Genomic DNA, 12,086 nt, shown 5'->3' with positions numbered 1-12,086 from the left:
GGCAACCCGTTCAACCATCTACTGCCTTCCAAGAGCAAGATCCAAATTACCCTAAAAGAAAAATAAAAACAGTTTAAGTTGATGCTTGCCATATCGGACAGAAAGAACAAGATACGAACACTAAACCAAATAAACACTAAACACACATGAACACTAAACCCAATTTGCACGTCACCAATAGACCAAAACAAAACCACTAAACACATATGAACACCACGTAACAGCAAGCATCTAAACCAAAAAAAAAAAAACAAATTACCAGCACCAACACCAAACAATAAACCAATAACTTTCTAGGACCTAAATTAGCAGCAAAAATAAACCCAAATCAAAAAGGGGCATAACAACAGGATTAAAGCAACAGATTATCAATCAATAGACCAGTAACTTCCTAGGACCTAACCAATAGATATAATCATTAAAGCGTTTAGATTACCTAAGTGAAAAGCACACATGCATAAAGGATATAGAAAAGGAGCAATTTCTACTTTACTCCTACCTCAATTGTCTTGTTTACACAATAAAATTAAGGTGTCACTGTGCTTGCTTGAATCTTTATTTGCTATTCAAGTTTCCAGAACTTCAGAAAACCAGAACTAAGGTTACATGGGTTTAACTCAAACAGTTATGGATCTCGGGATTCTTGAATCATTATTTATCCCAAAGGAAGAGGTATATCATATACTTTGTATGTAGCAGTAGAATTGCAATCAAACCAATCACGGAATATATTGCAAAAATATAAAGAATCGAGCTCAAACAACAAATAAACAAACATGAAAGAAGTCATTTTTCTAAGACAGGTATCATAGAATTAAAAAATAAAATAGCAGCATACTCATTAAAAGCCCCCTGGAGATATAGTATAACTGTAACATCCACCAACAACATACACACACGCTTCGTTTATCTCATATCAGTATTTAATAATAAGAGGAATCAGCCAATTGCTATCTGGAAGAGCTAAATTTCATAAGTGAAGACAAATCTTGGGCAAATAAAGATTGGCAGAAAGGTCAAGAAATATATACCTACATGGCACATATATATATAAGATTATAATATATAATATATGACAAGGGAAGTATGTCAGGGGAAGTAACTCAAAATACCCGTCCATCAGATGAACTGGACCTGAGTAGACCAAGCAAAGGAGGTATGCAACCACCTAATAGAACCATCACCTGGAGTTCATTCTCCTCGCAAAGAGATCCTAATACACGAGCAGCTTATACCTTTACCACTTGCAACCCTGACCTCAAAAGAGAAACATCCACTGGAACTTAGAATTGACAGTTGAATTGGTTATGAGTTCTATGGGTCAACTAATATCCTGTTTATGTCTTGTAAATTCCAAAAGATATCTATTCTAAACTACTAATAATTTATCATGATCAATTTTACTAATGCACCTAAATATATTTGCAAACAACTCTCATGGCTCAAATAATGCAACAACAATTCAAAAATAGAAGCTTTATAATAAGCCTTTTGTTTTTCAGGTTGTTGCCCCATTACAAAAGAAGACGTGCACTATGGTCCACCTAATAGGCATTCTCTTAATTTTAATGCACATGTGAGAACATTCAGTAAAAAAATTCAAAAAGATATCATAAGCAAACCCCTCATCAAATAGTTGAAGCTATGTCACTCAAAAATTGGATATTTTCTCATGATATAAGCTATAGCGTGCACATAGTATCCCAAACACAATATTATTCATCCTACTATTTCAATTACCACATCACTACCCGAAATCCCAAAATTTACTCTTATATATTTGTCCTGTTATTTCCAACACACAGTTACCCAAAATCCCAAAGCTATACAAAAAACTAATATAATCGGTTGGATTGATATAATATTATATTAGTCCGAAATCGCAAAGCTATACAATCATATAAGTCAACTTAGGACTAATATATTATTCCTAAGTTGATATTATATTAGTCCAATCAATTATATTAGTCCTAAGTTGATGAGTTATCAACTTATATTAGTCCTAAGTAAAATACAAAATGGAAGAGAGAGAATGCATGACCGATCTATATCTCAATCAAAAATATAATAAAGGGAAAAATTTAGCTCTGTCTACCCTAAAATACACTCGATAATTAATTTTTTAGGCACTTGAGAAGAGCAATCAATTCAGGAAAACTAATATAAATTGACAGCAACACACAATATAAAATGCAACACATCAATTAGCATGTTTTTTATATATATTATTATACATATTTGGTTCAACCAATATTATGCATATTTGGTTCATCATTACCACACTTGATGAAAAAGACACAGGGGTTGATTGGGGATGATCTCTCCCCATCTCTATTAACATATCTACTCTCACATACAAACAAGCAAACTCAGAAAGCATAGGCTCTTTTATGTACTTCAACCAACTACAAATTCATGTTTTTAGATTACATGCACAGGGGTCAGGGGGAAGGACAAAACACCTACCCCTCTGACACACAATGCACATAAGATGGTGTTATATTGGTTACAAAAAATAAAATAAAAACATCCCAAATGTTGACATTTGCATCTTTTATGTAATCACTCTTGTTAGGCTGTTAATTATAAAAATAAAATGTGTGAATTCCCATCAATATCATTAAAGAGGCCGAATGCACTACTCCACAAGAGTTTCAATTGTAAATACATTTACTCACCTATTTAAGAACTAATAAAGACCTACTTGCACACTCAATCTCCCCTTTTAATTGGAAATTTTCAACAAGGAACTTGTACATCTAAATACTTCCTCCACTTCCAAAAAAATGTCTACCTTTTGGTTTAAGTGTTGCAAAATTTTAGGAGCAGAAGAAGTATTTATAGAGAAGAATGTATGCGTACTATCAATAACAATAATACATAATAAGTGATGACTCTGAGTCTCTGACTACAATCTTAAAAGGGGTTAGTGCTAACAAAAGTATGATCAAAATGTTCCTAAACACTTGCACCCCGCTAAATTGTTCAGAAGTGAGTAAATCCAGCCACATGCGGCAGTTCATTGATGTCATTCCATATCAACAAGATTTTTTCATAAGCATATACACTATTACACATCATATATGATATTAAAATAATTGCCGATAAGTCCTAAAGCACTTCAGTTAAACACTTGCAAATAAAACAAATTACTGACAGAAAAACAAATTACTTTATACTGATAAGAATTACAGAATTATATAATCAGAAACCAGGTATCGATATACTAATATACAGGCGTATTAAGTATATATACCTGAACTTGCATCTGCAGTGACTTCAGGTACTCGATTACCTCATCAAGCATTGACGTTTTATCTGACTGGATTCAAAGACAACGAGAAGAGTTGTGAGTCATCCAAATATATGTTTATACATCAAATACTGAAGCATACATTATATGCAGTTTGCATACCATATTGCACCGTGGAATAATGAGTTCTTGCAACGCCTTCATCTTCTCATTTATCCTATTTGACGTCTCTGCACTCCAACACAGGAAACCATCAGCAGAAGATCTTGGAGAATACAAAATTCGGATGCAATATAAATGGAAAAAAACCTTATACTCACCCTTTCTTATAACTTATAAGCATGGAAAAAACAAGATAGTGGCATCTTTGACAAAAGCAAACACTAAAACCAGCAGTGACTAATATAAATTTGGTCAAAAACTGTCCATTAAAAACATTTTACAGTTACAAATATCAATCCTTTTCCTAGTAGCTTAAATTTTGTGTTAGTAACCTTAATTGTCATAGGTACATGTTTTGCAACAACTAAGCATTATGATCAAATTTGTAAGAATTTTACAATGTACCATTTGCCATTATATGCAATTTCAACTCACTTTTACCGTGCAAATGAAAAGATGACTTCCTTTAATATTAGGACCAGCATTTTCCACGCTCAGAACTCCATACCCTACATGCTTCACTGCACCAAGTTAAAGAAGTTTAGAGAGTTACATTACCCGATCAGAAATCATTCAGACATTAGTCTGGTAGGAAAATTCATCCACCAAGCTCATCAGTAAATCACTATTTTTTCTTTTCGCAGTTCCAAATGCATCCTTTAGGCCTAATAAATTCTTGTCTATCCATTGAATCAACGACATCCTTCGTGCTAGCCACTGAATCAAGAAAATCATTATTAGTTTTATGTACCAACATTTGAAAAAAGCTACCGAAATATAACACTAAAACATAAAACAAGGAATAAAGCATACAATTGGTAAACCGCAAATCAATTAATCAATCTAAACTATCATATCAATCTGATAATCCCTTAAAAATCCCTATTAATGCATCTTTATCCCACCCATACTGTGTGTTTAATTCTCTTCCTACTAAAACTACTGCTACTGCAACAGTTCCCACCACCCAAATTCTCAGACCCATTTTTTTCCCTCTAAGTTCTAATCAAATTTGCATCTAATTTAATCAAAGATTGAAACTTTTTCAGATGAGAGAATAAAAGTGAGTGATTATAAACAAAACAAATGTTAAAATCCATATTGAATTCCAAATCATATCAATACGGCTCAGATCAATGAATTCCCTAAGATATAATCTATAAAAGAAGAATAGAACTATAGATAATGATATTTTGTAGTATAAAAATAAATCCAGAACCCAAAACTCGATTAATGAAATTAGGGGAAACAATTGCAAACCCAGAAGTGGAAACCCCACAAATCGAACCCACGAATTGAAGAAACCCCTAACATTAGTACTTACACAGTTCAGATCTGAGCAAAACGTAAACCCAAAAACACAATCGACAAGCCACTAAATCGAAAAAAACACAAACCCTAATTATCAAAATCAAGAAAACCCTAAAAACACAATCAACCCCAATCCTCGAACTCATTCAATTCCTAGATCCACGCACGAATAAACCCAAAAACAACAATCAAACACACACCAGGTACAAGGTTACCAAACAAACAATAAACTAACCTTATGCAAAGGAATAGCCCCGCCGCTCGTAAATCCACGATGAAGCATCCCATCTTGAAAAAACAGGTTGGGCTTCCTGGTTTGCAGCGCAATATAAGCAAAGGAAAACCACGTAAAATCGACATGGAAGAATCAATCCTTTGGAGGAAGAAGAGAGAGAGAAAAATTAAGTGAGGGAAATGAATCGACATGGAAGAACATTGAAAGATGCAGAAATACAAGCTGTGAAGATAGATACTGCAAGAAGCATAAATCCCCTTAGAAGCATGAAGTACACGCGCATATTGAAGTAATGGCATATTGCAAATAGAGGTGCAATGAAGAGCAATTTCGTAATTGAAATTTCGGAAAACTAAAACTCATGCTTTAAAGAGTTATGGGATATGGGATATATATATATATATATATATATATATATATATATATATATATATATATATATATATATATATATATATATATATATATATATATATATATATATATATATATAATGTACTCATATAAGAACCTGTATTCGAATACGATGGAATCTGCAATTTACAATCTGACACTAAAAATCATTTACTTCATTAATATTACCAAAAATTCATACATAGAATTCAAATTTCTAGATAAAATTCAATGTATACAAAAAAACCTCGACAATTTTTTTTTTAAAAAAACAACAATTTCGTACATCTTCTAGTATTTGGGTTTGTCTATGCTCGACACTTTTAGAGACCCACAAATGAATACCCACACACAAAACACATACATTTTCACACCATTTACAAAATACACAGTAATATAATCAGAACTACCAAAACTCCCTCAATGATAACATCATTGGCCTGTGTCGATTGGGGCTACCGTTCTAGCTTGTGAAATCTGATTAGCATAAGTTGTCACCAAATGCAACTGAGTACTATTAAGTCCCTCTAGGTACGGCAAGAATTCTTTCCCGAGCATGATGTAGATGTCCACCAGACAAAATACAACTGTCTGCAAGAAGATTTTAACAAAAGGATGACACGACATAAAAACAGAACCAGAGCAACACATGTAATTAACAATACAGGTCGATGATTTTAGCATGTTTAATTGAGAATAGGGATAGAAGAGGAAAAGGAATGATGACGTTTAAAAAATGTTACCTACAACTCCAAAGTAAGTGAGGAAAACATTGACAGTATTATTTGGCCTATTAGAGATTCCTCCCTTCTCCAAATCCTGTGTGATATTCAGATATAAGAACAGATGTTAAGCAGATCGAAACAAAAAATGCATAAACTGAAATTCTTTAATAAGGGCAACTTCTGATTTTGAAGAAGAAAAGGGAAAAGACCTGGCAATCTAAGGTGAATTCCTCAAGCTTCTCATTATGCAATTTCAGTTTATGCATTCTTAAATTATACTGCATCCTTAAATTAACCAACAACAAACAAGAGATTGCATTTTTTGTTTATGGTTAGATTGCATTTTTTTATATTCAGTCTATGCATTCTTAAATTATCCTGCCATCATGGTAACCCTCAAGCATTATTTCACCAAAATAACATATACTATATGGTCATCATATTATTAGAAAAACAAAACAGAGAGGAACTGCCCTAACAAATAAAACAAACTAGCTTAATATAGGACCAACCATTACAAGCAGAACATAGTATATAATTATGAGCAACACTTCTATATTTTACGATAACACGACATCAACGACAACATTAACAAAGCACCAACAATAACAATTACACGAAAGTTACTATTATACTCAGTTTTCTGGTTACCATGTGCAGCAAAGTAGAGAAGTCTATATAACTAACCGCAAGTAGCAGAGTATATTTTATAACAATGAAAAGTCACACCATTTTTCAATCGAATAATAAATAATTTTCAACACACCACAAATCAAATTGCATAATTAGCAATAAAGACAACTTATAGAAAAACGGAAAATTAATCAACAAATTTAGGAAGTTCAAGAAGATGAAAAACGCCAAATGAATCAACAAATTAATCGAATTAGCAATAATTCAACCTAAAAACGCAAAATTAATCAACAAATTAAATTCAATTACAAAAATTAAATGAGAACATGAGTAAAGAAACTTACGAGAACAAATTCAGGAAATTCAATTAAAATTTCGTTTTAGGGACGGATCTGTAATTTTCGTCCCTAAAATTAGCTACGGTAATGGATTTCCGTAGCTAAATTTTAGGGACGGAAATCAAAATCCGTCCCTAAATTTGCTACGGATGTCCATTTCCGTAGCTAAATTTTAGGGACGGAAATCAAAATCCGTAGCTAAATTAGGGACGGAATTTGAAAATCCGTCCCTAAATTTTAGCTACGGATTTGTAATTTCCGTAGCTAAAGTAGGGACGGAATTCTGAATTTCCGTTGCTATCTCAACTTAGCGACGAAGGTTTTAGTGACGGACGGAATCCGTCCCTAAATCCGTCGCTAAACTCATATAGCGACGGATTTCACCGATTTAACGACGGATTCTGTCCGTTCCTAAATTGACTTTTTTTTGTCTTACTACTTAATCCAACGAGTACCCGTTCTTAACCTCGATTATCGAACTTAGCTCCAATACCAATTATAGCACGCTTACACCACGAACATTAATCAACTATTTTAGATGTCAGTTTTTAGTCCTTACTACAGCATATCCCCTGAAGTAGTCTAGAAGCTCCTGGTTTCCCATACCAAGCCTGTGTCAGTTTTTATTCATTATAGAATCATTGTAGAAGAACTGACACAGGCTTGGTATGGGAAACCAGGAGCTTCTAGACTACTTCAGGGGATATGCTGCAGTAAGGGCTAAAAATTAACATCTAGAATAGTTGGTTAATGTTCGTGGTGTAAGCGTGCTACAATTGGTATTGGAGCTTAGTTCGATAATCGAGGTTAATAACGGGTACTCGTTGGATTAAGTAGTAAGACAAAAAAAAAAAGTCAATTTAGGGACGGATAGAATCCGTCGTTAAATCGGTAAAATCCGTCGCTATATGAGTTTAGCGATGGATTTAGGGACGGATTCCGTCCGTCACTAAAACCTTCGTTGCTAAGTCGAGATACCAACGGAAATTCAGAATTCCGTCCCTACTTTAGCTACGGAAATTACAAATCCGTAGCTAAAATTTAGGGACGGATTTTCAAATTCCGTCCCTAATTTAGCTACGGATTTTGATTTCCGTCCCTAAAACTTAGCTACGGAAATGGAAATCCGTAGCAAATTTAGGGACGGATTTTGATTTCCGTCCCTAAAATTTAGCTATGGAAATCCATTACCGTAGCTAATTTTAGGGACGGAAATTACAGATCCGTCCCTAAAATGAAATTTTTAAAAAATGTTGTGGTGATTTTACTCTTAATCACCAATTTCTAGCGATGAATTTCACTGTTATCCGTCCCACTCGTAATCGAATTAGATGCGCTCTTCCCCGGAATCGAACTCGTCACCTTAAAGTCATAAGCTAAAGGACCAACCAACTACTCCGAATACAAACTTGTTAATATGTATCAATAAACTTTCATTTATATTTTACCCTAGCCTATATAAAACAACTCAAGATCACCAATACCACTAGATCAGCTGATGTACCCTAGCCTACATGATGGGGGTCATTCGGCAGTGAGTTAGGGTTTGAAGGACTTGAAGATCAAGGCATGGAGCTGGTGCTAGAGGTGAGACAAAACCTCTACATGGGTCCTCCAGGCAACATAATTGATGGAAATGGAAACTACGGAAATGAAATTGAATCCAAGATCTCAAGGATGGGCGTTCATGGAAATCATGGTCACGATTATCATCATCGTCAAGGATATGATATCAGTGACCCTTATGGAACAAGAAGAAGTAGGACCATCAGCTTATGGATATATATCAGCAGCTCGGTTGTTCATAAGTTGTTCATAACCTTGCTACGAACAGTATTTTCACAGATAGTTGGTTAATGTTCGTGGTGTAAGCGTGCTACAATTGGTATTGGAGCTAAGTTTGATAATCGAGGTTTAGAACGGGTACTCGTTGGATTAAGTAGTAAGAAAAAAAAAGTCAATTTAGGGACGGACAGAATCCGTCGTTAAATTGGTAAAATCCGTCGCTATATGAGTTTAGCGACGGATTTCGTGTGTCACTAAAACCTTCGTCGCTAAGTTGAGATAGCAATGGAAATTCAGAATTCCGGCCCTACTTCAGCTACGGAAATTACAAATCCGTAGCTAAAATTTAGGGACGGATTTTCAAATTCCGTCCCTAATTTAGCTACGGATTTTTATTTCCGTCTCTAAAATTCAGCTACGGAAATGGAAATCCGTAGCAAATTTAGGGACGGATTTTGATTTCCGTCCCTAAAATTTAGCTACGGAAGTCCATTACCGTAGCTAATTTTAGGGACGGAAATTACAGATCCGTCCCTAAAATGAAATTTTTAAAAAATGTTGTGGTGATTTTACTCTTAATCACCAATTTCTAGCGAAGAATTTCACTGTTATCCGTCCCACTCCTAATCGAATTAGATGCGCTCTTCCCCGGAATCGAACTCGTCACCTTAAAGTCATAATCTAAAGGACCAACCAACTACTCCGAATACAAACTTGTTAATATGTATCGGTAAACTTTCATTTATATTTTACCCTAGCCTATATAAAACAACTCAAGATCACCAATACCAATAGATCAGCTGATGTACCCTAGCCTACATGATGGGGGTCATTCGGCAGTGAGTTAGGTTTGAATGACTTGAAGATGAAGGCATGGAGCTGGTGCTAGAGGCGAGACAAAACCTCTACATGGGTCCTCCAGGCAACATAATTGATGGAAATGGAAACTACGGAAATGAAATTGAATCCAAGATCTCCAGGATGGGCGTTCATGGAAATCATGGTCACGATTATCATCATCGTCAAGGATACGATATCAGTGACCCTTATGGAACAAGAAGAAGTAGGACCATCAGCTTATGGATATCAGCAGCTCGGTTGTTCATAAGTTGTTCATAACCTTGCTACGAACAGTATTTTCACAGATAGTTGGTTAATGTTCGTGGTGTAAGCGTGCTACAATTGGTATTGGAGCTAAGTTCGATAATCGAGGTTAAGAACGGGTACTCGTTGGATTAAGTAGTAAGAAAAAAAAAGTCAATTTAGGGACGGACAGAATCTGTCGTTAAATCGGTAAAATCCGTCGCTATATGAGTTTAGCGACGGATTTAGGGACGGATTCCGTCCGTCACTAAAACCTTCGTCGCTAATTTGAGATAGCAACGGAAATTCAGAATTCCGTCCCTACTTTAGCTACGGAAATTACAAATCCGTAGCTAAAATTTAGGGACGGATTTTCAAATTCCGTCCCTAATTTAGCTACGGATTTTTATTTCCGTCCCTAAAATTTAGCTACGGAAATGGAAATCCGTAGCAAATTTAGGGACGGATTTTGATTTTTGTCCCTAAAATTTAGCTACGGAAGTCCATTACCGTAGCTAATTTTAGGGATGGAAATTACAGATCCGTCCCTAAAACGAAATTTTAATTGAATTTCCTGAATTTGTTCTCGTAAGTTTCTTTACTCATGTTCTCGTTTAATTTTTGTAATTGAATGTAATTTGTTGATTAATTTTGCGTTTTTAGGTTGAATTATTGCTAATTCGATTAATTTGTTGATTCATTTGGCGTTTTTCATCTTCTTGAACTTCCTAAATTTGTTGGTTAATTTTCCGTTTTTCTTTAAGTTGTCGTTATTGCTAATTATGCAATTTGATTTGTGGTGTGTTGAAAATTATTTATTATTCGATTGAAAAATGGTGTGACTTTTCATTGTTATAAAATATACTCTGCTACTTGCGGTTGGTTATATAGACTTCTCTACTTTGCTGCACATGGTAACCAGAAAACCGAGTATAATAGTAACTTTCGTGTAATTGTTATTGTTGGTGCTTTGTTAATGCTGTCGTTGATGCCGTGTTATCGTAAAATATAGAAGTGTTGCTCATAATTATATACTATGTTCTGCTTGTAATGGTTGGTCACATATTCTGCTGCTCATGGAAAGCAAAATGCTAATTGTAAGTGAAATCATATTTTATTTAATAGGTTTGTTCGAAAACAAGAAACTTCAATGTGATTGTTCTGAACCAAGAGGGTCATGGAAAACCTGTTTTAGTGATTGTTTTGGTTCAAGGTTCAGGCCAGATTTGATTTTATTTATTGTGTGGCTATATGGTTATGATTTCTTTCCATGTTCTTGATTAGGGGGTCATGGTAAACCTCAAACCTGTTGTGGTGGCAGTTATGGTTAAATAATTTGTTGTGCATGGCTGCACTTTTTTAGACTGCATATTCAGGTTTGGTCCTATATTAAGCTAACTTGTTTTATTTGTTAGGGCAGTTCCTCTCTGTTTTGTTTTTCTAATAATATGATGACCATATAGTATATGTTATTTTGGTGAAATAATGCTTGAGGGTTACCATGATGGCAGGATAATTTAAGAATGCATAGACTGAATATAAAAAAATGCAATCTAACCATAAACAAAAAATGCAATCTCTTGTTTGTTGTTGGTTAATTTAAGGATGCAGTATAATTTAAGAAAGCATAAACTAAAATTGCATAATGAGAAGCTTGAGGAATTCACCTTAGATTGCCAGGTCTTTTCCCTTTTCTTCTTCAAAATCAGAAGTTGCCCTTATTATAGAATTTCAGTTTATGCATTTTTTTTTTCGAGCTGCTTAACATCTGTTCTTATATCTGAATATCACACAGGATTTGGAGAAGGGAGGAATCTCTGATAGGCCAAATGATGCTGTCAATGTTTTCCTCACTTACTTTGGAGTTGTAGGTAACATTTTTTAAACGTCATCATTCCTTTTCTTCTTCTATCCCTATTCTCAATTAAACATGCTAAAATCATCGACCTGTATTGTTAATTACATGTGTTGCTCTGGTTCTGTTTTTATGTCGTGTCATCCTTTTGTTAAAATCTTCTTGCAGACAGTTGTATTTTGTCTGGTGGACATCTACATCATGCTCGGGAAAGAATTCTTGCCGTACCTAGAGGGACTTAATAGTACTCAGTTGCATTTGGTGACAACTTATGCTAATCGGATTTCACAAGCTAGAACGGGAGCCCCAATCG

The sequence above is a fragment of the Chenopodium album genome, chromosome 8 (genome assembly GCF_948465745.1).
Source record: "Chenopodium album chromosome 8, dcCheAlbu1.1, whole genome shotgun sequence".
Taxonomy (NCBI): domain Eukaryota; kingdom Viridiplantae; phylum Streptophyta; class Magnoliopsida; order Caryophyllales; family Amaranthaceae; genus Chenopodium; species Chenopodium album.
The sequence above is the reverse complement of the archived record's forward strand: the minus strand, read 5'-3'. Positions refer to the sequence as shown.